A 23814-nucleotide genomic window follows, 5' to 3' on the forward strand; every position below is an offset into this window, starting at 1 on the left:
TTTTTTAATTTTTGATATTCAATTACGCCCTCTAGCGGTGGACCTACAATTATGAAAATAATATCCAGGCTTTTCCCGAGGCAACTTTTGTTATAAATATTTTTTTCTCAAAGCTGTAGTATAAACGGTTCCTGAGATATGGCCGACAGCCATTCTTATTGGGACACCCGGTACGTATAGGTATATGCAAGAGAACGAATACTAGGACATATTTAATTATTGTAACCTGTGTAGTTACTTTTTTTAGAACCGTCGGTGGGTTTGACAGTTTTTGATAACAATATTTTATAATTTTTTATATTTGTTCCAGCAATGTTTTCAAAAACCAATTCAGATAAATACGTTGAGTCTATGATAGATTATGTATATTGTAATGAGTAATGACTTGAAAACTATTAAATATGAATGAAAAATTTATTAAATACAAAAAAGTGTATGAGACATACTTCTTAAATCTCCTGATCCAGGCTTATTATCTGGTATTTGGTTAGAAACAGTACACGATTCTCATTATGGTTTCTATTTTTTCATCAACAATCTTCTGGACGAATTTCACCAATAAATCTTTAAACTCGCTAGGTTTATCGAAGTGTCCCTATCTTTTTAGAAAATCATAGCATGATTATCAAATTATTCAAACATTCATCAGCTCTAAATTATATTTTATTATCTCTACAATCTACATTGTTGCGGAATATTAAGTACATGTGTTAGTTTTTACATGTGAAGGCAGGACTCGCAGGACATCCAATATTTAGCCTTCTTGTAACTGAAACTTGTTCTATAGTTTCCTTACTGAGGCGTGAACTCTTTGATCTTCGGGCATGAGAACACCCTAATCCGTGAATCTCCTGTCCCCCGGAGCTGGGATTTACCATGTTTTGTGTGTGTCGTTTGTTTCCGTGGTGTATGTTGCGTCTATTTTGTACTATCGCAGCTGGTTGCATTTTGTCATTGATAAATATTCAGCGACGTTGATTTTGCAGAGTCCTATAGAGTCACTATTATCATAAAGCTTTGAAGGGCAAGTATTATGGTCGTTTTGTATAGAAATGATCTTGTGTACCAATCATTAACCCTCGCAGGACCAACCTTTTAATAGAAACAGCGAGGAACAAGGAGGGTCAATAAATGTCCATACATAAATTAATCAAAAACGTGCTTCTTTATTTAAACTAATTTAAAAAGAACACTTTTATATTATTCCTAGACGTTAATGGAACAGCTAAAAGATACGAATTTATAATCTACCCGGAGTCTTCGGCTTCAGTGGAATTGGCATCATTGTAGGATACAGAATCATTTTTGACTTCTTGCTTTGCTTACCGCATACATACTTGCATTTTGAACAAACTATGGTTGTTTTTGCCCACTTATTGGCCTTTTTTCTTTTAGATTTTGCTAATTTGACACATAAATGATATCGTCCCTTTCAGCAAGTATTTAGAACATGAATGAACAAAGGTATTTAGAAAATCGTATGTAATGCAATGTTGTGGATACTTTTTAACCCTCTTTGGTGCTTCTAGGGTTAAGTATGCCCAAGTGTAGTAACAGATCTTGTATGGAAACTGGATAAGGAATTTTTTATATGGATTACAGCATACTATGATTTTGTTAGATAGTAATAAAATACTCTAATTATTTTAATAAGCACTAATTTTTGAATATATGTAGAGACAATTAGTATATTATTCAACGAGCCGCAGGCGAGTGTTGTAATTCATCAGAGTGAGCATTACATGCAAATAGAATACTATACTTTTTCTATGACTTTTTTTTTTATTTTAATTAGTTAAAGATATAATGATTCTCAACTACTCGAGATTAAAATTATAATTTACAAAAATAACTTTTGTTTACCAATAGTACACGGCTGAATAATTCGTTGCTTACTATTAGAAAATGCTGTCTTAATTATGTATTGTAAAATTACAACAAGAAATAGTCAATTCAAGTTATATTCATTTCCGAAAAATTAAAAGATTTGTACCTAATGTCATTGTAATAAATAGGAAATGGCTTTTAGCGGTGAGTAATTTTATAAAGTTATAATATACATTTTATATTTAACTATATATAAAATAATAATATAACTATAAATATACCGGGTGTCCACTTATATTTTCCCCCATTTTAACTGCCTATAACTTCTAAACGGCTCGAGATAGAAATATGCGGTTTTCACTGAAATATTTTATTTTAGTAAAAGTTTTGTCCGAATGGATGGAATTTTTTATATCGCTTTCAAATACGAAATAAAAAATGGCGGATTTTTGAAAAGAACTTTGTTGACTTTTTTTTAATGGAATACCCAGTATATTCTTTTGTAAATTGAAAGAAAGGTCATTCACCTATCTAGCGATATAAAGTTTTTCAAAATCGGTTGTCAAATTACTGAGTAATTAATTTTTAAAATGAAAGGTGCAACGTGGATATTACATACCTAAATAACATAACTAAGCAAGTTATGTGATTTCCACATTGCATCTCTCATTTTAAAAATTAATTGATCAGTCATTTGACAACCGATTTTAAAAAATTTTATATCGCGGGATAGATAAATCACCGTTTTTTTCAAGTTTTTAGGTAAATAACCATTTTTTATATCGCTTTTAAAGAAAAAATGAAAGATTTTTGAAAAAAAAAACAATGTTGACTTTTCTTATTAAAACATTCAGTACATTTTTTGTGTCTTGAAAGAGCGGTCATTTACCTATCCAGCGATATAAAAAATTTTAAAATCGGTTGGCAAATGACTGAGCAATTAATTTTTAAAATGAGAGATGCAATGTGGAAATCTCATAACATCATATCATTTTGTTCAGTTATGTTATTTAGGTATGTGATATCCACGTTGCACCCCTCATTTTAAAAATTAATTACTCAGTGATTTGACAACCGATTTTGAAAAAAATTATATCACTGGATAGGTGAATCACCTTTCTTTCAATTTACAAAAAATATACTGAGTGTTCCATTAAAAAAAAGTCAACAAAGTTTTTTTCAAAAATCCGCCATTTTTTATTCCGTATTTGAAAGCGAAAACCGCATATTTCTATCTTGAACCGTTTAGAAGTTATAGGCAGTTAAAATGGGGGAAAATATAAGTGGACACCCGGTATAATATTTTATAATATATTTCAAATATATAGCACAATATAACTTTATAAAATAAACACAATATAAGATTTAAATTCCAATAAACACAGCAAATACGCTAATGTCACTGTCATTGAAAATGATAAACGTCAAAATTCATAATAGTAAACAAGGTATAAAAGTAAAAAATATACTGACCCATTGTTACAGTTAAAAATCCTTTAAAAATTTTTCGAAATTAATTACTGATATAAATTACAATAATTATTGTGTTAAATAAACAAGTTTGACTAATTTTTTCTACGAGCGTGCAAAAATGTCTACTTTCGCGCACGCATTTTAGTTTAGAAAGTTTTACTTTTTCGCACGCGAGTTACTTTTCCGCACGCGTTTTACTTTCCCGCACGCGTTTTACTTTTCCACACGCGTGTTAATTTAGATATGTTAATATGGCCTTAAAGTAATTATAATATATGCAATAAACTAATATTTAGATATTATTTACTAATTTATTTCAAATATATCTTATTTTGTTCATGTTTTAATGAAATTAACGCGATTATTTCATTTATAGGATATTCTGACCAATATAAAGCTACAGAGATACAAATTAAGGTGATAATTTTTGATAATCTCCCGTGGTTAAGCATATTACGTCAGATGCCCTTCGTTGCTATGAAAAAATACATTCAGTGACATTAATGACAATTAATGTTTTAAAAATTATAAAAGTGATGGCTTTCAATCGTCAAATATTTATAAAAACTGTGCGTTTAATGGTACTTACATAAATAAGTTACAATAAAATTTTGGTTTTGAACAGTTTTATTCATGAAATAATCGCAACAAATTGCACTCGACCTCTGAAATTAATATAGAATTTTTGCTCTCGTGACACTTTGACATAATTTCAATAAATTTCAAATAATTTCATAAATTAAAACTGTCAAAGTGTCACTCGGGAAAAATTCAATAATTTCAGAGCTCTTGTGCAATTACTACTGAGAATTCGATGAAATAAAATAATTTTGACATAATATCCGAAAGTCAAATCAGTAGACAATAACAGTGGTTTTGAATCGTCGTCATGGAAACCAAGATCGTCGTCATGCTAACCAATTATGCTGAAACTTTGGTTTTGACAACCTTGTCAAAGAATTAATTTGTGTATGTATTTTCATATTAATTAAATTAATTGATTAAGAATTGGTCATTTTTTAAAGACTCGTAGAAAAAATATTGTTCCTAACGACGTTCCTTGCCGAACGACGCGAAGCGGGAGTCGCGTGCGGAAAAGTATGACTTTCTGCACTTGTTAGGAAAATAGCTATTTATATAACAAGGGAGGAAAGTGCTACTTTTCCTCCCGAGAATGAAGTTTACTGCCCGACGCGTAGCGGAGGGTAGTAACCATTCAAGGGAGGAAAAGGCACCTTACTCCCATGTTATACATATGGTTTTTCCACCTTCCTCAAATAACAAGTCATTTTTCATTTTTACTTAATTCATTTATGTAACTAACCAACAAAATTTATTAGAACTAAAACTAACAAGTAGGTACAATATAACTGTCAACTGTCAAATATAAGTCAAATTATTAATGTAAACATTATTAGATCAGAATAACAATTTACTGTTTTTTACTATTCTGCAAAATACAGAGTGTTTTTAAATAAACGTTAAAATGTATAGATATTTACGTAGTAGAAAATAGCTATTGTACAGGGCGTCAATAAGTTATATTTCATGAATGAAATACCATGACGTCACTTTTACTTTTCCTCCCTAGGGAGGAAAAGTACAACTTTGCTCCCTAACATCAGGTCCGGAAAAGTATACTTTCGGTAGAGGTAGGTGGAAATAACTATTTTCTACAACCGTGTTAAAAATGCAATTTGTAGCACTCCATACGAGCGTTAAAAATGCTACTTTAAGCCACTAGTGCTTTAAAATTTTTAAGGCACAGTAGTTCGTATTGACCGTATAGGCAATTTTGATGTAATGTCAAAAAAATATAAAAATGGAATGTCAGTCAAGTTCAAGTAAAATTTTTTGTAGATATTGTCCTGTAATTACGTTTGTAGAAATAGCTATTTGTATAACAAGGGAGCAAAGTACTACTTTTCCTCCCGAGAATGAAGTTTACTGCCCGACGCGTAGCGAAGGGCAGTAATCATTCAAGGGAGGAAAAGGCACTTTACTCCCATGATATACATATGGTTTTTCCACCTTCCTCAAATAACAAGTCATTTTTTCATTTTTCCTTAATTTATTTATGTAACTAACCAACAAAATTTATTAAAACTAAAACTAACAAGTAGGTAGAATATAACTGTCAACTGTCAAATATAAGTCAAATTATTAATGTAAACATTGTTAAATCAAAATAACAATTTACTGTTTTTTACCATTCTACAAAATACAGGGTGTTTTATAAATAAACGTTAAAATTTATAGATACTTACGTAATAGAAAATAGATATTGTACAGGGCGTCAATAAGTTATATTTCATGAATTAAATACCATGACGTCATTTTTACTTTTCCTCTCTAGGGAGAAAAAATATTTTCATCCCTAGGGAGGAAAAGTACAACTTTGCTCCCTACAATCAGGTCCGGAAAAGTATACTTTCGGTAGAGGTAGGTGGAAAAAATATTGTATGAAATGCGTGTTAAAAAGTACATTTTTAAGGCACTCATGTGAATTGCAGAACTCGCTATCGCTCATTCTGCAAAATTTCACAGGCGTGCCTTAAACGTGTACTTTTAACACTTATATCATAAATAACTATTATTTGCAGTTTATAATAAGACTAATATTAAAAGTGACATTCGCCACTTGAATCTACTTCAGCCCGTGAGTAATACTATTACTCGTAATACTATTACTATTACGTGAGTGAACTATTACTCACAGGTAAAGTAATGGGTGTTATTATCTATTCAAAAAACATGAACAATGAGCATGTTATTAAACGGTCGTAGAAAAAATCATTTTTCGTTACGAGGAAGTGTTTTTTTTAACAGTGTACTCTCTTCCTCCCTTTGTTTCAAGCGTATCCGAAAATTCGGATGAGCACTCGTAAGGTTTACGTTATCGGCAAATGAAGCGAATTTTATGATGGAGCGAATTGTCGTTTTTTATGGTCGAATGTAGGTTTGCAAAATTCACAGGTTTGCTGTAAAGAAGTATCAAGATGGAAGACGATATTATATATAAAGGTGGGGGATTGGAATTTTATTAGACAAATAATTTGGAAAATAAAAGTACTCGACTTTGAGACGTTTTATGGAGAATAAAAGTTGTTGTTAAACGAGATAATGTTGCTGATGAAAATAATGTAGATAAAAAAGTTCTTAACTCACTTTTACTTTTTAATCGTTTACTTCATAACTTTTTTGTTTAAGTGGTTTATACGGACAGAGAAACGAGTTATAAAAAATTTAAGATACAACTGCAGTAAAGATTTTATATGGTAAGTTAAGCTGACAAAATAAATATAAGGTACATATTTAATATAAGAATATTGTGTCAGATGGTTAAATAAAGTTCTGTAGATCATTAAAAATTATCTATTTGGTTGCAATTGTCAGCTCATTACAAATAGACCAGTAAGGATCTGCGAAAAAGACGTCTATTTTTGGATGTGAGAGGTGGCATTCGGATTTTTGCAGATTAAGTTAGGTGACACCTTCAGTAATAATAATTGACTTATGCTCCTTCTCAAATATGCCCGGAACATTAATAAAAAAATAAAAATATTTAAAAATTTCGAAAAACATCGATTTTTTTTCTGCTTTCTTTGCTTATAACCTTAAAACGATTCGTTTTGGAACAAAGTCGTAAAGAAATAAAATCAAGATAATTGAATTTTGTATAATATACGACTGGTAAAAAATGTCTTAAGGTATTACCTTTTCTGCAATATAGCAATAAATACAAAATAAGGGGGCAAAATAAGTCTGTTGTTATTCAATATTTTTTAACCACTTTGGTGGCACTTAGAACCTTAGTAATTCGCTTAGGAAATTATTTGTAACATACTTAAATCGTGTACCAAATTTGATTAAAATCGACCTAATACATTTTGCATAATAAATTTGCAATCTAAATGTTTTTAAAAAAGTTCAATTTTTTTAAAATCTTTCTGAACAAAAAGTAGACCATTTAGAAGTTGGCTAATTTTTTTACATATAAAGAGGTGCTCTACCTATCTAATTCACTTTACAGAATTAAAATCGGATTATTTAAGGGGCCCCAGCAATGTTTTAAATTTATAAACAATTTTTTGGCTTATAAACAAATAGCTTTGTTTAATAATAAAAAAATTAATTTTTAGCAATGCAAATAATTAAAACCGCTATAATTTGACTTAAACTTTCAAATGCTGTCAGCAGAATTGCTATTTTATTTTTTAATCAAACGTTATTCGCGTTCAAAAATTGCAATTTCTCGATTTTTTGAAAGTTGCACCGCGTTTATCTCGAAAACAATGCATCCTACGAAAAAACTTGTAAGAACATTTTTTGCTTAGAATTACCCAAGAAATACAAAAAAATGTTTTATTTTGCGAAAAATCGATGTTATGTAATTCCTCAAGTTCTTTGTTTATAGCAATCTTATCGACATCCGGATCAACTGTTACCCAAAAAATTCGTGTTATACGGGTCAAAATACATAAAAAAACTTGGGTAAGTCCATCTAAATAAAGGAGCCCGTAGCACCCCCTCCTGTCCACAGCACTAATTTGTTTATAAGCCAAACAATTGTTTATAACGTTAAAAAATTGCTGAGACTGCTTAAATAATCCGATTTCAATTGTGTAAAGTGCATTAGATAGGTGGAGTACTTCTTTATATGTAAAAAAAGAATGTGTGTGTACTTTGTACACACGTAAGAAGTTATACTTCTAAATATGATTTCAATGAAATAAACATACTTTCGGACAGTTTATTTGTATTTTATTTAAAGATTAAATTAATTTTTACTTACTACTTTCCAAACATTTTTATTAAAACAATACCAAAAATTAAAAAAAGATTAGAAACACCAGGATTCGAACCGGGATCCTCTTGATCTCCAGTCCAACGCTCTACCACTGAGCTATACCCTTTTGAATAGCCGGGCTACAAGATTTCCCAGACATAGTGACAAACAGACGAAGTGAATTATAAAATACTTTAAATATTACTTATTATCTTATTCCCGAGGTAGAAAAGTCCAAATACACAAAAATTATAATAATAGATAATGTTAAAAGTACAATTATAAGCCACGTATGTGAAAGTTTCGTGTGAAAGATTTGCTTCGCTCATTCTGCAATTCACATGAGTGCCTTGAAAATGTACTTTTTAACACGTAGGGGAGACCGGGGTTTGTTGACTTATTTTTTCGATAATTAATTTTTACTAATTTATTTTTTGTATATTGTAAAATTGAAGTATGTCAGCTCGTTCAATGCTCCTTCAGGTATTCTATACATATTTTCAATTTATTCTAGTTTTCCGTACAAAAAAGTTTTAAGCAAATTTTAACTGACTTGTCAAATAAGTCAACTAGCCCCGGGTGCAGGGTTAGTTGACTAACAGCATGGGGTTAGTTGACTCAATATTTTCGTAGTGATATCATAAGGTTAATAATAGTGACACAATCAAAAAACAAATAACCCCGCACCCGGGGCTAGTTGACTAACAGCATGGGGTTAGTTGACTCAATATTTTCGTAGTGATATCATAAGGTTAATAATAGTGACACAATCAAAAAACAAATGCATATTCAATTTTTCACGTTTATTTTGAGTAATACACTATTACAGACATTAAGATTAAAACGAAATTCACAAATCATCATCGGAATCACAGTTAATGCATCTGAAAAAAGTGATATTATTTTTGTTCGTGTATTTGACGTGGGCCCATCTGCTGCAGTGGGTGCATTGCACCCAGTCATCCCCTCTAGTGCTATTTCGATAAGGTTCTTCACATACTAAGCACTCAGTTTCATCCTCAGATTCCGAAGATGTAAGGTCATGATGAGCTGCAGACGTAGATGGAATCGGGCTTTCTTCCCGGAAAAGAAATTTTCGACCGTTTTTAATTTTTGTATTCTTGATGTCTTTCTTTTGGTTGCATCTTTTTCTTTTATGTGGACCTTTCTTTCCTTTCGTATTCTGTCTTTCTTTCGCTAGAGCATCCTTTATCGGAGTATCGGTTAAAATAGCAGTCTGTCTCTTCCTTCGTGGTTTTCTCGAATTTTGTCGAGGACCTGCTTTTGGAAACGGCCTTACTTCTTCAGGAGAAAGCAATATCGAACTTGCAGGTTCTATTTTTGTCGGTGCGGCTGTGTTTGAAGACAAATTGTCGTTGACATCTGGGACATTATCTAAAATTGTCGGTGGATTTTCCATGATTTCAGCTTGTTCCACTGTTGAAATATTTATATTGTTTTCGGAAGAGTTTCCTTCTTCACTTGCTGGTGTAGGCCTGTCGGTCACATATGATGGCAAGAAGTCACTCTCTGTGAAGACATCCTCATTCAGAGGACATATCCCTGTTTTACGGAACCCAGCCATTATATTGGTTGGCGTAGCAGCTAGAGGCAGACTCAATTTTACAATTCCAGGAACATCGTATATGGAAAATGTCTTACCTGGATTGTTCACCATCCAGTTATCCATAGCTGAATTGCAGTATTTTTTTAGGGGTCCGTAAACACTCCTATCTAGAGGCTGCAATTTATGCGAGCAGTGCGGAGGGAAAGATAAAACCGTTACGCCGTTTTCCTTACAAATATCCAACGCCTCGACAGAAAGGTGGGAGTCGTGGTTGTCGAGCAGCAAAAGTATAGGGCGCTCCTTAGAACATCTTGTGTGAAACACAAAATGCTTGACAAATTTCACAAAATGTTCTTTCATCCATCCTGATGGATTTGCATCTCCTATGCTTCCGACAGGTGCATCTCTAATAAAGTGGTCCCTGTAGTTCACCCTCGGGAAAATGAAGAACGAAGGAACAGTATTACCACTTGCTGAAACTGCAACAGTGAGGGTTACAAGGGTTCCCCTTTCTGCGGACGTGAGTTTGCCTATTTGCTTGAAGCCACGTCGTGCCACTATTCTATCCGGCTTCTGAACAGTTGTAATACCCGTCTCATCAACGTTCCAAATATCAGATGCTTGCAAATTCAGACGCTTATACACCGTTTTTAAATTGTTGAAAAACATGTCTACATTTGATTTGTTGAATGAAGTGGCTCTTGACAAACTGGTGGCTTGTGGTGTCCTCAAGGATAATGTTTTATTCCTCTTGATATAAGATGTATACCAATCTGGACCTGCCATTTTGTTGTTTGTCCAGCTATCTGGAACTCTTAGATGGTTTGCACTGGCATACTGGAAGGCGAATTTTCTGAGCTCATTGGGGGTTAAACCATAATAAATATCCGAAGCTTGTTTCAGGTAATTAGCTAGAAGTGTCTCTTGTTCCTCAGAAAAAATATTTTGCCCATTGAAATAACCTACACGTTCTAGCTTTACATTCCCACCATTTGACCTGGCTTTAACTACATAGCGATGAAGTGTTTTTTGTGGTATTAAGAAGTCTTTTGCGACACTATTAACACTTCTGCCATCATTTAAAACTATTGAAACGGCCCGTTGCATGATATCTAGTGCTGTCTTGCCCTTATCACTTTTCCTCTGATAGGTTCTCATAGTTCTGCTGTAACAAAAATAAAGACGATTAACGCTTCAGATAGGTTTACATTTGAAGAAACATATGCAATTTAACAGTCCCTAATATTTTCTAAATGCCGCAATATCAATATCACTATAAACTAATTAATCCATTGTAAAATACCAACTTAGTTCACAAAAATGATGAAATTTGAGAACATAGCGGGGTTTGTTGACTAAGTCAACAGACCCCGGCATGGCTTAGTCAACAAGCCCCATGCGTCACCTTATCATTCCGAAGGCCGTATGATGGTTATGCCTTAACGTAGATACGAATAAATCTCGTCAAATCATAATCAATGTATGTTACTTCTCAAAAATATTCAGTGAAATTTGTGACGAATAATTTTATAGATAATAATACGGAAATATTAAGAACGAAAGTAATTACTTACCAAGGATGATTTTAGATTTCTTGTTCTCACTGACACAAAACACAAGCGACCATAACAGCGATATTGTAAAATGGAGGCGCAAGAGCGGGCAGTTGAGATATCGTGTCTTTAGGCGACATCTGTTACACATTAGAAAAACTAGAGGCAGTTAGTCAACTAACCCCTTTAGTCAGCTAGCCCCGGTCTCCCCTACTTATATCATACAATATTTTTTCTACAAACGTCTTATATATCAACAATTATAATTTATTCATTCTCAATAGGGCTTTTTATTCACAGTCATTTGTTTCGAGCTTCTGTCATGTGTCACAAAATATTAATATATCTATGTCATACGTTATTGGTATCTACCAATGATACAAACCAAAGACGTACGACGTAGCTATATTACTATTATGTGACACATGACAGAAGCTCGAAACAAATGACAATCGATGAAAGGCCCTATTACAGGACAATACCTACAAAAACTTTTACATGAATTTGACTGACATTCCATTTTTATATTTTTCTTGACATTACATCAAAACTGCCTATACTGTCTATACATATATTCTAACAAATTTTAATAGTTTTTTTCTACAAACGTGTTAAAAATGCAATACAGTTTAAATTAAATTTTAAAAAACCTTTTAAACCACCTTTTTCAAATTGCGCAAGTCGTATTATTAATATCTATTAATGTTAATAAATGAAATATAAATATTTTGACGTTTCACAATTTGACAATTCACTTTTAACTGCAGTGCCTTAAAGTTTTTATAGCACCGGTGCTTTATAAAGTAGCATTTTTAACGCCCCTATGGAGTGCTATAAATTGCATTTTTAACACGTTTGTAGAAAAATATATTTAAAAACACTAATATATTCTTTCCACACCTTTTCTGGACTGATAAATACATAAATTAAAACATTTAGTAACGAACTCCATACTGCCTGTGTGCGCATGCGCGCAGATTAATAAAATTTCACCCTCAATGAAATCGCGCCTAAAGAAGTATAACTTCAAAAAATTGACAAATATTTGTATGTTCTAGTTTTTGTTGTGCAAGATTTTAAAAAATTTTTATTTTTTGAAAAAAAGTTTAGATTGCAAAATTATTATGCAAAATCTAGTAAGTCAATTTTAATGAAATTTGGTGTACGATTTTAGCACATTACAAAAATTTTCTAAGCGAATTAGGAAGGTTCCAAGTGTATTCTAAGTGATGGAAAATCATTGAATAAGAACAGGCTTGTTTTGCCCCTTATTTTATATTTATGGCTATTTTGAAGCAAGGGTGACTTTGTTCTAAAATGAATAGTTTTTAAGTTATAAGCAAAAAAAGTAGAAAAAAAAACGAAATTTTTTGAAATTTTTAAATATTTTTTTTTATTAATGTTCCTGGCATATTTGAGGAGGAGCATAATTCAATTATTATTAACGAAGTTATCACCTAACTTTATCCGCAAAAAATCTGAATGCCACCTCTCACATCCACCTAAAAACAGATCCTTAGTGGTCTAAAATGCAAATATTCGCAAATCATTAAACAGTAGGTAACGGTAACCAAAATTAAACCAATTAAAATAATACCTGTGTTGATAAATTAGTCCATTTGGACGTCGCTTAAGATATACCAGGTTCACAATTATAGTGCCTAGATTTATGCATAATTGCGGTAATAAGCGGTAAACTAAGCAATAATCACAACAGGGATTTAAAAAGCTTTGAACTTTTAAAAGGGCCGCGCTAAGTCCAAGGACCGTTTTCATGGCTATAGTCGGTTCGCTAAACTCAGACGCAACTGGCTAGATATTTTAGTCGATAATTTTTTTGTTTTTTGCCAATTTTGCAAAAGTTGGCAAAATTACTAACTATTTAGTGATTATTAACTATTTAGTAATTATTTTTTGCCAATTTTACTAAAATTGGCAAAATTACCGACTAAAACATCTAGAAAGTTGCGTCTGAGTTCAGCGAACAGACTATATTGTATTTTCCATTGTGAAGAAGAAATCAACGCATCACTATGAAGGAGAGTTTTAAGTGTGTTTCGAGACTCCTGTCAAAGGGTAAGATCGTTTTTGATACCTTTTGTTTCTTTTTATTTGTATCTTTTGCTTCTTTACATATTTGCCTTTGTATTTTCTCCACCTAATTAGGGCCCGGGTAGTCCCACATAATCCCAAGTTAGTCCAAGTTTCTCTTAGGTTGTTCCACTGGGAATATGTTTCCCTAATTCAGCGGCCATCGTTGTCCCTGTTCGACGGAGGCTTGGATTGTATTCAAAATTGGACCGCACCGAAGGTCAACATCCAGTTGTTATACAGGGTGTCCCGAAAAGATTGGTCATAAATTATACCACACATTCTGGGGTCAAAAATAGTTCAATTGAACTTAACTTACCTTAGTACAAATGTGCTCATAAAAAAAGTTACAGCCCTTTGAAGTTACAAAAAGAAAATCGATTTTTTTCAATATATCTATTTATTTTTTATATATTTAGCACTAGAATACCTCACAATTTAATAATACAGTGTCAAAAATGCTTAAGAATTAAAGACAAAAAAGTTATGCGATAAAATAACCGTTGTCCTGCCCAAAACGGACGCCTATGATCGGTACTAAAAATTCGCAATGGATCGAATAGATTTATCTCTGGAAGATAAATAAACGTACCAATTTTTGTTTTTCTATGTAGAAGCGTTCTGGAGGTATTTAAGAAAAACTCATTATAAGACGCCATCTACAAAGAGCTCTAGCTCCCTTATGAAGCATTTTCGGACTAAGTGAATAGGGTTAAATTGTCTTAGAATTATCAGAAGAATCTTCTGTCTTCGTTTGTCGGTAGAGTTTCTGGACACCCTGTATACGAGACTGGAATGATGCCACAGATATGGTTAGAGTCTACATTTATTCTACTCCCAAAAAAACCTAATACATCATCATGTAAGGACTTTAGACTAATTAGTCTCATGAGTCACTCTCTCAAGCTACTTCTTAAGATAATTCTTAATAAAATCAAGCAGAAATGTGAAGAGACAATGGGAAACAAACAATTCGGTTTCAGAGAAGGATTGGGAACAAGGAAAGCTTTCTTCTCAATGTTAACATTACTTCAACGATCATAGGAAGTACAGAAACCAATTTACGTCTGCTTTATAGATTTTGAGAAGGCGTTTGATAGAGTTCAACATGATAGGTTGTTTGAATATCTAGAAATGATTGGATAGGTGATAAAGATCTGAGACTTTTACAACATCTATATTGGAATCAAGAAGCTTCTATTCTGGTAGACGGCAAAGAAACAGACTAAATTTGCATTCAAAGAGGTGTCAGACAGGGTTGTGTGTTATCCCCAACTTTATCTAACAATAAAACACTGAAAACGTTTGTTTTCTATACTTCCACAAAATTTATTATAACTAAGTGACTACAGCTGTTTCGGCGAAGTGCCTTTCTCAAGTGATATAGTTTACGATGTGTTTGCCTTTTTAAGTCTTCAACTGAAGAGGTTGAGGAGTGGGGAGCTGTTTGTCTCGAGTTGGTCATTCAGAATTATATCTGTATTTTTCAGTTTATTAATTTCCATAGATTCTAAAAAAGATAGCTTAAGGCCTTTATTTTGAATATGTAGAATTTGAAACTCTTTATTGAAAGAATGATTATGATCTAGAAGGTGAAGTGCGTATGTAGAACTGTCTGTTTTTCTATTGTTGAATGCCCTTTTGTGTTCTGCTATCCGTTTGTCAAAAGTTCTGCCAGTTTGACCGATGTACGTTTTCGGACAGTCACCACAAGTTAGTTTGTACACACCACTCTGTAGTTGCTTTCTATTTCGGCTTTTATTGTTCTTAATATATTTGCTTAAGTTGTTGTTAGTTCTGAAAGCTGGTGTTATTCCTTTCTTTTTTATGTATCTGGCTATCTTTGTTGTTATCTTGCCAATATATGTGAGAGAGCAGAAGGTACTGGGTTCTTTCTGTGGTGGTGGATACACTAATTTCAGGGCTTTCTTATGGAGTTTTTGGTTTAAAATTTTGTTAACTGTTTGTTCGTTATAGCCGTTGTTTACTGCTATTTGTTTAATGATGTTTAGTTCTATCTCGAAGTTATTTTTTGTCATGGGAATTTCTGTCAGTCTATGTATCATGCTATGGTAGGCTGCTAATTTGTGTTGTGTAGGATGGGATGATGAATTGTGTATAGTTGTGTCAGTATGGGTAGGTTTATGATATACGGAGAACTCATGTTTGTTGTGTAGTCTGGAAATCGTTACATCTAGAAAGTTTATGGAGTTATTCTGTTCTGTTTCTATTGTAAACTCAATATTATTATGAAGTGAATTAATATATGATAGAAATTGGTCAAGTTGTCTGTTAGTTCCTGTAAAGCATACTAGTATATCATCCACGTATCTCCACCAATATAAGAACTGTTTAAATACGGGATGTTTAGAAATTGTTGTTTCAAGTTGGTTCATAAATATATCTGATAGCAATGGGCTTAGAGGATTACCCATAATAAGTCCTGCACTGTTGTTTGTGTATATTTGATTATTGAATTCAAAATAGTCTTGATTTATGCAAATTTCAAGAAGGTGTAAAATTTCAGATGCAATGATCGGATTTGTACTATTATGGTCTAAAAGATTTTTAACTAAAACAAAAGTTTCTGTAGGAGGAACACTAGGAAAAAGATTTTTTACGTCAAATGAAATTAGTCTGGAGTTGTTGGGCAATTGAAAATGTTGTATTTTATTAACTAGTTCTACTGTATTTTTTACGGTGAATTTAGGTGAAAATTTAGTGTATTCTGTAATAATATCTGACAGTTTTTTTGAAAGTTTATATGACGGAGCTGTATAAAAAGAAACTACAGGTCTTATTGGGTGGTCAGGTTTGTGTAGTTTAATAAAAGAGTATAATTTAGGAGGTTGTGGGTTCATAATATTAAGGTATTTCTGTTCTGTTGGATTTAGTATTGATTTTGAATTTTCAATGGCTAGTTTAATTTGTTTTCGGTATTTTTCTGTGGGGTCTTTGTTTAGTTTTATACTGTTTTGGTTAGTTAAAAATTCTATTGTTTTGTTATTATAGTCTCGTTTGTCGATAGCAATAGTAGTGTTACCTTTGTCTGCTTTTGTAAATATTATGTCATGTTTTATTGATTTATTTTTAATTGAAACGGCTATTTGGTTTTCTTTGAAACAGGAATTCTTAGTTTCACTACATACATCAGTAATAGATTTTGAAATGATGCTTTTTTCTATGTTTTTGGCAGTTTTGTTTAACGCTACTTCACATTCTACACCTAGATATTCTAAATTTTTTTGATTATTATGTTGAGGCAAGTTATGTTTGAATCCTTTCTCTAAAAGTTCTATTTCACTATTATTGAATTTAGTATCTGTTAAGTTTATAAATCTATTGAAAAAACTATGATTTGAAAAATTTGTTGTATGAGTATTGAGTTTTTTACTATTGCAAATTAGATTATTTAGTTTTTTACATTGTGTATTAAATTTTTTGTCTATTATAAGAAAAACTCCATAAGAAAGCCCTGAAATTAGTGTATCCACCACCACAGAAAGAACCCAGTACCTTCTGCTCTCTCACATATATTGGCAAGATAACAACAAAGATAGCCAGATACATAAAAAAGAAAGGAATAACACCAGCTTTCAGAACTAACAACAACTTAAGCAAATATATTAAGAACAATAAAAGCCGAAATAGAAAGCAACTACAGAGTGGTGTGTACAAACTAACTTGTGGTGACTGTCCGAAAACGTACATCGGTCAAACTGGCAGAACTTTTGACAAACGGATAGCAGAACACAAAAGGGCATTCAACAATAGAAAAACAGACAGTTCTACATACGCACTTCACCTTCTAGATCATAATCATTCTTTCAATAAAGAGTTTCAAATTCTACATATTCAAAATAAAGGCCTTAAGCTATCTTTTTTAGAATCTATGGAAATTAATAAACTGAAAAATACAGATATAATTCTGAATGACCAACTCGAGACAAACAGCTCCCCACTCCTCAACCTCTTCAGTTGAAGACTTAAAAAGGCAAACACATCGTAAACTATATCACTTGAGAAAGGCACTCCGCCGAAACAGCTGTAGTCACTTAGTTATAATAAATTTTGTGGAAGTATAGAAAACAAACGTTTTCAGTGTTTTATTGTTAGATAAAATGAACTTCCATCAAGTAACGGTCGAATCCATCAATTATCCCCAACTTTGTTTAACGTATACTCAGAAATAATTTTTAATGAAGCCTTGGAAGGACAATGTGGAGTTCGAATCGGGGGAGAAACTATTAACATCAGATATGCAGACGACACCTCGATCATGGCTGAAAACATCGAAGATCTTCAATTCCCTATAGATCGAGTCACTAGAGAATGCTCCAATAACGGACCCAACATAAATGCAACAAAGACAAAGTAACGTGTGGTTAGCAAACAAGACGTCGGCCCTATGCAACTAATTGTCAGTGATGAACCAATAACAAAAGTTAACATGATAAACAAATTAGAAGCCTTTGAGATGTGGTCGTATCGTAGAATGCTCAGAATATCTCGGGTTCAACGCATTTCAAACAGAGAAGTCTTAAACAGAGTAGGTCAAGGCGAAGGTTATTTAACCAAGATGATAAAAAAGAGAAAACTTGAATATCTGGGGCATATAATGAGAGGTAGCAGATACAGGATGCTGCAGTTAATACTCAATGGAAAGATCGACAGAAAAAGCGGAACTGGTCGGAAGAAATAATCATGGCTCCGAAACCTTCGTCAATGGACTGGCTTATCAGCAGATCAATTGTTTCATGCCGCACAAGATCGAGAACGATATCGGCACATTGTTATGGAAGCTACCCACGCCTAAAAATTTGGGCACGGTACCTACTTAAAGAAGAAGAAGGGGGTATTTAAAAAAAACTAATTACAAGACGCCATTTTTTAAAGAGCTCTAGCTCCCTTAGGAAGCATTTTCGGACTATAAAGGTGATTACTTATAGGTGCTATGAGTAAAACCTTAATATTTTGAAAAATGAAAAATAATCGTTTCGTTTTGATTCAATTCGAGTCTCTTGCCATCCTCTGACACCAATGTTTCGGAATCTATTTCTTTTTAAAGAGGCTTCGCAAAAAGACTGATTTGGATCAAAACAAAACTAGAAGATGGTGCAAATATTAAAATATTTACACCGAAGTATGGTTACACTGACCTCTAACGGGGAACGATGAAATGAGTGAAAAAGAGTCTCTAATTGAATCAAAACGAAACGACTATTTTTCATTTTTGTTGTACCATAGGTACTCTGTATTAGAGTTCAAAATGACACGTTTCATATAAGCAATCTGCGACGCATTGTTGGAATATTTTCCTAGCGTCGCCGTTTGGTACTGAGTACCTCGGTTAACAGAATACTTGATTCGTTGTCGAAATTATTTTTCACTCATTTAATATTTTGAGCCCAGGAATCTACAGTTAAAATATTTCCAATTATTAATGAAACAACCTGTATATTATTTTTAATCAAATTTGCTGGTCTTTTGTACTATTTGACTTTAGTCATTGAAAATAAAATAAAATGCTTTCGTACCTAACAATTTCACACCTCCGTTAGTCTAAAAGCCATATGTCATGTAAAGTAAGTCTAACGTTTTTGTTAATTTATATAGAGTTATAAGAGGTGAACATCTTGAACAAATATTATTCTAACAATTTTAAAGATGCTTTTTAACTGCTTTTTCAGTCGACTGTTTTGAATCTAAACATGCTTTACACACTTTCAAGTTGGCTCATGAAAGAAATTCGTATATTTATACAGGTAAGAGCTCTCAAAAAAGACAGATATTACTTGGTTTTAGTTTTTCGTATGTTTAAGTGCTTCATAAACACTGTTACGTAAAAAGGTGAATACATAAATATCTTGTTTAAACACGGAATACTTGAGTACAACACGAAAATATTGCTAGTGTGCTGTAAAAAAAGTATAATTTATTTTGGCAGTATGCTGCAGTACATAATAAGAGGAGATACAATCGTAGACCAGTAAGGATCTGTTTTTAGGTGGATGTGAGAGGTGGCATTCAGATTTTTGCGGATAAAGTTAGTTGATAACTTCGTTAATAATAATTGATTTATGCTACTTCTCAAATATGCCCGGAACATTAATAAAAAAAATAAAATATTTAAAAATTTCAAAAAATTTCGTATTTTTTCTACTTTTTTTTGCTTATAACTTAAAAACTACTCATTTTAGAACAAAGTCCTATCGGAATAAACAAAGATAATTAAATTTTCTATCAGATGCGATTGGTTAAAAATGTCTTAATTTATCACCCTTGCTTCAAAATAGCAATAAATATAAAATAAGGGGGCAAAACAAGCCTGTCCTTATTCAATGATTTTCCATCACTTAGGTTACACTTGGAACCTTCCTAATTCGCTTAGAAAATTTTTGTAATGTGCTAAAACCGTACACCAAATTTCATTAAAATTGACTTACTAGATTTTGCATAATAATTTTGCAATCTAAACTTTTTTTAAAAAATTAAAATTTTTTAAAATCTTGCACAACAAAAACTAGAACAGACAAAGATTTGTCAATTTTTTTACATATAAAGAAGTACTCCACCTATCTAATGCACTTTACAAAATTGAAATCGGATTATTTAAGCAGCCTCAGCAATGTTTTAAAGTTATAAACAATTTTTTGGCTTATAAACAAATTAGTGCTATGGCCAGGAGGGGATGATACGGGCTCCTTTATTTAGAAGGACTTACCCAAGTTTTTTTATGTATTTTGACCCGTAGAACACGAATTTTTTGGGTAACAGTTGATCCGGATGTCGATAAGATTGTTATAAACAAAGAACTTGAGGAATGACATAAAATCGATTTTTCGCAAAATAACATTTTTTGTATTTCTTGGGTAATTCTAAGCAAATGGTCTTACAAGTTTTTTCGTAGGATGCATAGTTTTCGAGATAAACGCGGTGGAACTTTCAAAAAATCGAGAAATTACAATTTTTGAACGCGAATAACGTTTGATTAAAATATAAAATAGCAATTCTGCTGACAGCATTTGAAAGTTTAAGTCAAATTATACCGGTTTTAATTATTTGCATTGCTAAAAATTATTTTTTTTATTATTAAACAAAGCTATTTGTTTATAAGCCAAAAAATTGTTTATAAATTTAAAACATTGCTGGGGCCCCTTAAATAATCCGATGTTAATTCTGTAAAGTGTTTTAGATAGGTAGAACACCTCTTTATATGTAAAGAAAAATTAGCCAACCTCTAAATGGTCTACTTTTTGTTCAGAAAGATTTTAAAAAATTTGAACTTTTTTAAAAACATTTAGATTGCAAATTTATTATGGAAAATTTATTAGGTCGATTTTAATGAAATTTGGTACACGATTTAAATATGTTACAAAGAATTTCCTAAGCGAAATACTAAGGTTATAAGTGCCACCAAAGTGTTTAAAAAGTATTGAATAACAACAGACTTATTTTGCCCCCTTATTTTGTATTATTGCTATATTGCAGAAAAGGTAATACCTTAAGACATTTTTAACCAATCGCATCTGATAGAAAATTTAATTATCTTTGTTTTATTCCTACAGGACTTTGTTCTAAAATGAATAGTTTTTATAAGCTAAAAATAGAAAAAAAAACGAAATTTTTTGAAATTTTTAAATATTTTAATTTTTTTATTAATGTTCCGTGCATATTTGAGAAGGAGCATAAGTCAATTATTATTACTTAAGGTGTCACCTAACTTTATCTGCAAAAATCCGAATGCCACCTCTCACATAAAAAAATAGACGTTTTTGCGCAGATCCTTACTGGTCTATCGTTCATTTGGGCCTTACGGTATGTAAATAGGTAATACCAATTAACATTGCCTGATTTAGTTATCTTTTATTTTTTTTGACTTGGTTTTATCAGTGATTTTATAACTTGGTTGCGTTAATTGTCATTTTTCTGTGTTAACAACACTTGCAAGTCTTAGACAAATTTACAGGTACAATAAAAACTTCTAAATTTAAATGTTTTATTTTATAGAATAACTTCCAAAAAAAATAATAAATATTTCTAACCTAGATGACAACAAACGAAATGGCAGGGATGCCCTAGAGTTGCTGCGAGGGCATCCCTGCCATTTCCTTCGTTGCAATCCGTGACTGCACGCCGGGGTTTGTCCTGGTTAAGTCAGAGAGAGCAGCATATGTGCCTCCTGATGAGAGACTATTAAGTTTCGAAACCGGTAGAGGTGCTTGCTGCACTCTCTGATTGAACTAGAATATCATGCGGCTGCAGTTTCGTGTTGCAACGAAATTGAAAATGGTTATTCATTTTTTATTTACATGTTTACTCTGATTGGAGTACGAAGGGAATCATTCTCGTTGGAACTTTACCGCACTGAGCAGATGGGACGTGAATTGTAAATTGTAGAATTCCCTCATCTTCTTTAGTCTCAGCATCCGTTATGGCTTGCAAATTTTAGAATCCTCGGAGGTGTAACTAGAGAAGGTTCCCATTGTTTTCAGTCTGATGCTGATGGGATGTAGAGTCATATTTTTGGTATTGTTTTATGTGCTATTAGATTGAAAACTTGATCTATGTAAAACGTGTATAAATATCCTGTTAAGGTAGACTATAAATTATGAATGACTTCGGCTTATGTGATATTTTAGTAAACCAAACTCGATCACAGAAAATCTTTGTCTCCACTGTTCTTATGTTTGCTTTTACACAGACATTTTTCCGAACGGACAAGGATTCAACCACTTATAATTTCAAATAACGCGAGCACAAATGCATTTTCTTGTTCACTTTTATCTATAAATTCTCGGAAATGGCATTTTTCTGTAAAAAAGTATCAAAAAGAAGGACTGGAAGACATTTTGTTAAAAGTTAAATTTCACGCGTCAGTCTTCAAAGGATGTAAACATTAAAGTAGCATTATAATGTAAAAAACACATTACTCGATTTAAAAATATCAGACAAACATCACAGGGAGGTACTGGCTTTTTCGTTCTGAGACATATCACATCCGCAGGAAACATTATATGCTTTAAAATATTTTTACTATTTTCCAAAAAAAAAACTAATAACGATGGATCATCACCAAAGATACTATTCATAGAGATGCGTGTAAAGAAACAAGGGAAGAATTAAGAATCGTACATCAAAAAACGTTACGCTAAAGTTACTTTTTGTCCACGTAGGGATAATTATCGTTATAGTTTCTGGCTCCCACCAGTGGGGCCTGATCTTTTTGTCATTTTCGCCATTATATGTTTCCAGATCCTCTTTAGTCCTCTGTCACTCGCCTAGCCAAGAACAGTGGCGTAGCTGACAGGCCCGCAAAGAGGGCCTTAAAGCCTTCAAGCTTAATACTTCTACTTTCTTTAAATTGGGAACCAAAACATATTTTCCTAATAAGCATCAAAATATTGAATTTGGAAGAAAGTAATGAAGCGGGTAATTGACCTAACTCTTACTCTTTTCGGGTGCAATTTAGCGTTTCGTGGACATGTTGGTAGTTTAGATGAAAGTGAATCCCAAAAAGGAAATTTTTTGTCGGTGGTTCTTTTACTAACTAAATATCACCATGTTTTAGCTAAATTAATCGATAAAAACAATAACTTAAACAAATTGCTTGAGCCCTCAAATATAAAACGTAGTTATACATTTGCTGGCTCAAGAAACTGAAAACAAATTGATTAATTTAATTAAAAAAAGTTGTTTTTATTAAATAATTCTTAATACCACTCAACTCAAGATATTTCAAAACACGATCAGCTTAGTTTTATTTTCCGGCATGTAAAAATAACTTGCGATGAAAATAATTTACCTTCCAAAACAGAAGTTGTTAAAAGTTTTTTGGGAATTATACGCATATTAGACCAAAGTGCAGAAGGTCCTGTAACTAAAATTTTAAAATTTATACAATCAAAGCACCTTTCCGTAGGTACACAACTGCGGAGGAAAGTGGTATGATTGGGCAAGCGTTATGAGTAGTGTATATTCAGGCGTACAAAGGCGAATAACTGACATTGAAAAAACAGTTTCCTATGTTCATGTGCATCCCATAATCTGAACCTAGTGTTGAATGATGCCGTTGCTGGTGTATAGGGCTTTTCATCGATTGTCATTTGTTTCGAGCATCTCTCATGTGTCACATAATATTATTATATCTACGTCATACATCTTTGGTTTGTATCAGTGGTATATACCAATAACGTACGAACGTAGATATATTAATATTATGTGACACATGACAGAAGCTCGAAACAAATGACTGTGAATGAAAAGCCCTATAGGAGTTGTTTTTTTACGACATAATTAAAAGATTATATTTATGTTTTTTTAGTGCAAGTATTAAAAGATGGGATGTACTATGTACTATTATCACTTTGGATTCATCGCGTTTGTCAACTTTAAAAATGATATGTGAAACCCGGTGGTCATCCAGACATGATGATGTTATGGCTTTGCGACGAGCTTTCCGACAAGTAATGAAATCTTTAACGAAAATTTCATTGCTATCAAAAAACTATGAA

The sequence above is a fragment of the Diabrotica virgifera genome, chromosome 6 (assembly GCF_917563875.1).
Source record: "Diabrotica virgifera virgifera chromosome 6, PGI_DIABVI_V3a".
Classification (NCBI taxonomy): Eukaryota; Metazoa; Arthropoda; class Insecta; order Coleoptera; family Chrysomelidae; genus Diabrotica; species Diabrotica virgifera.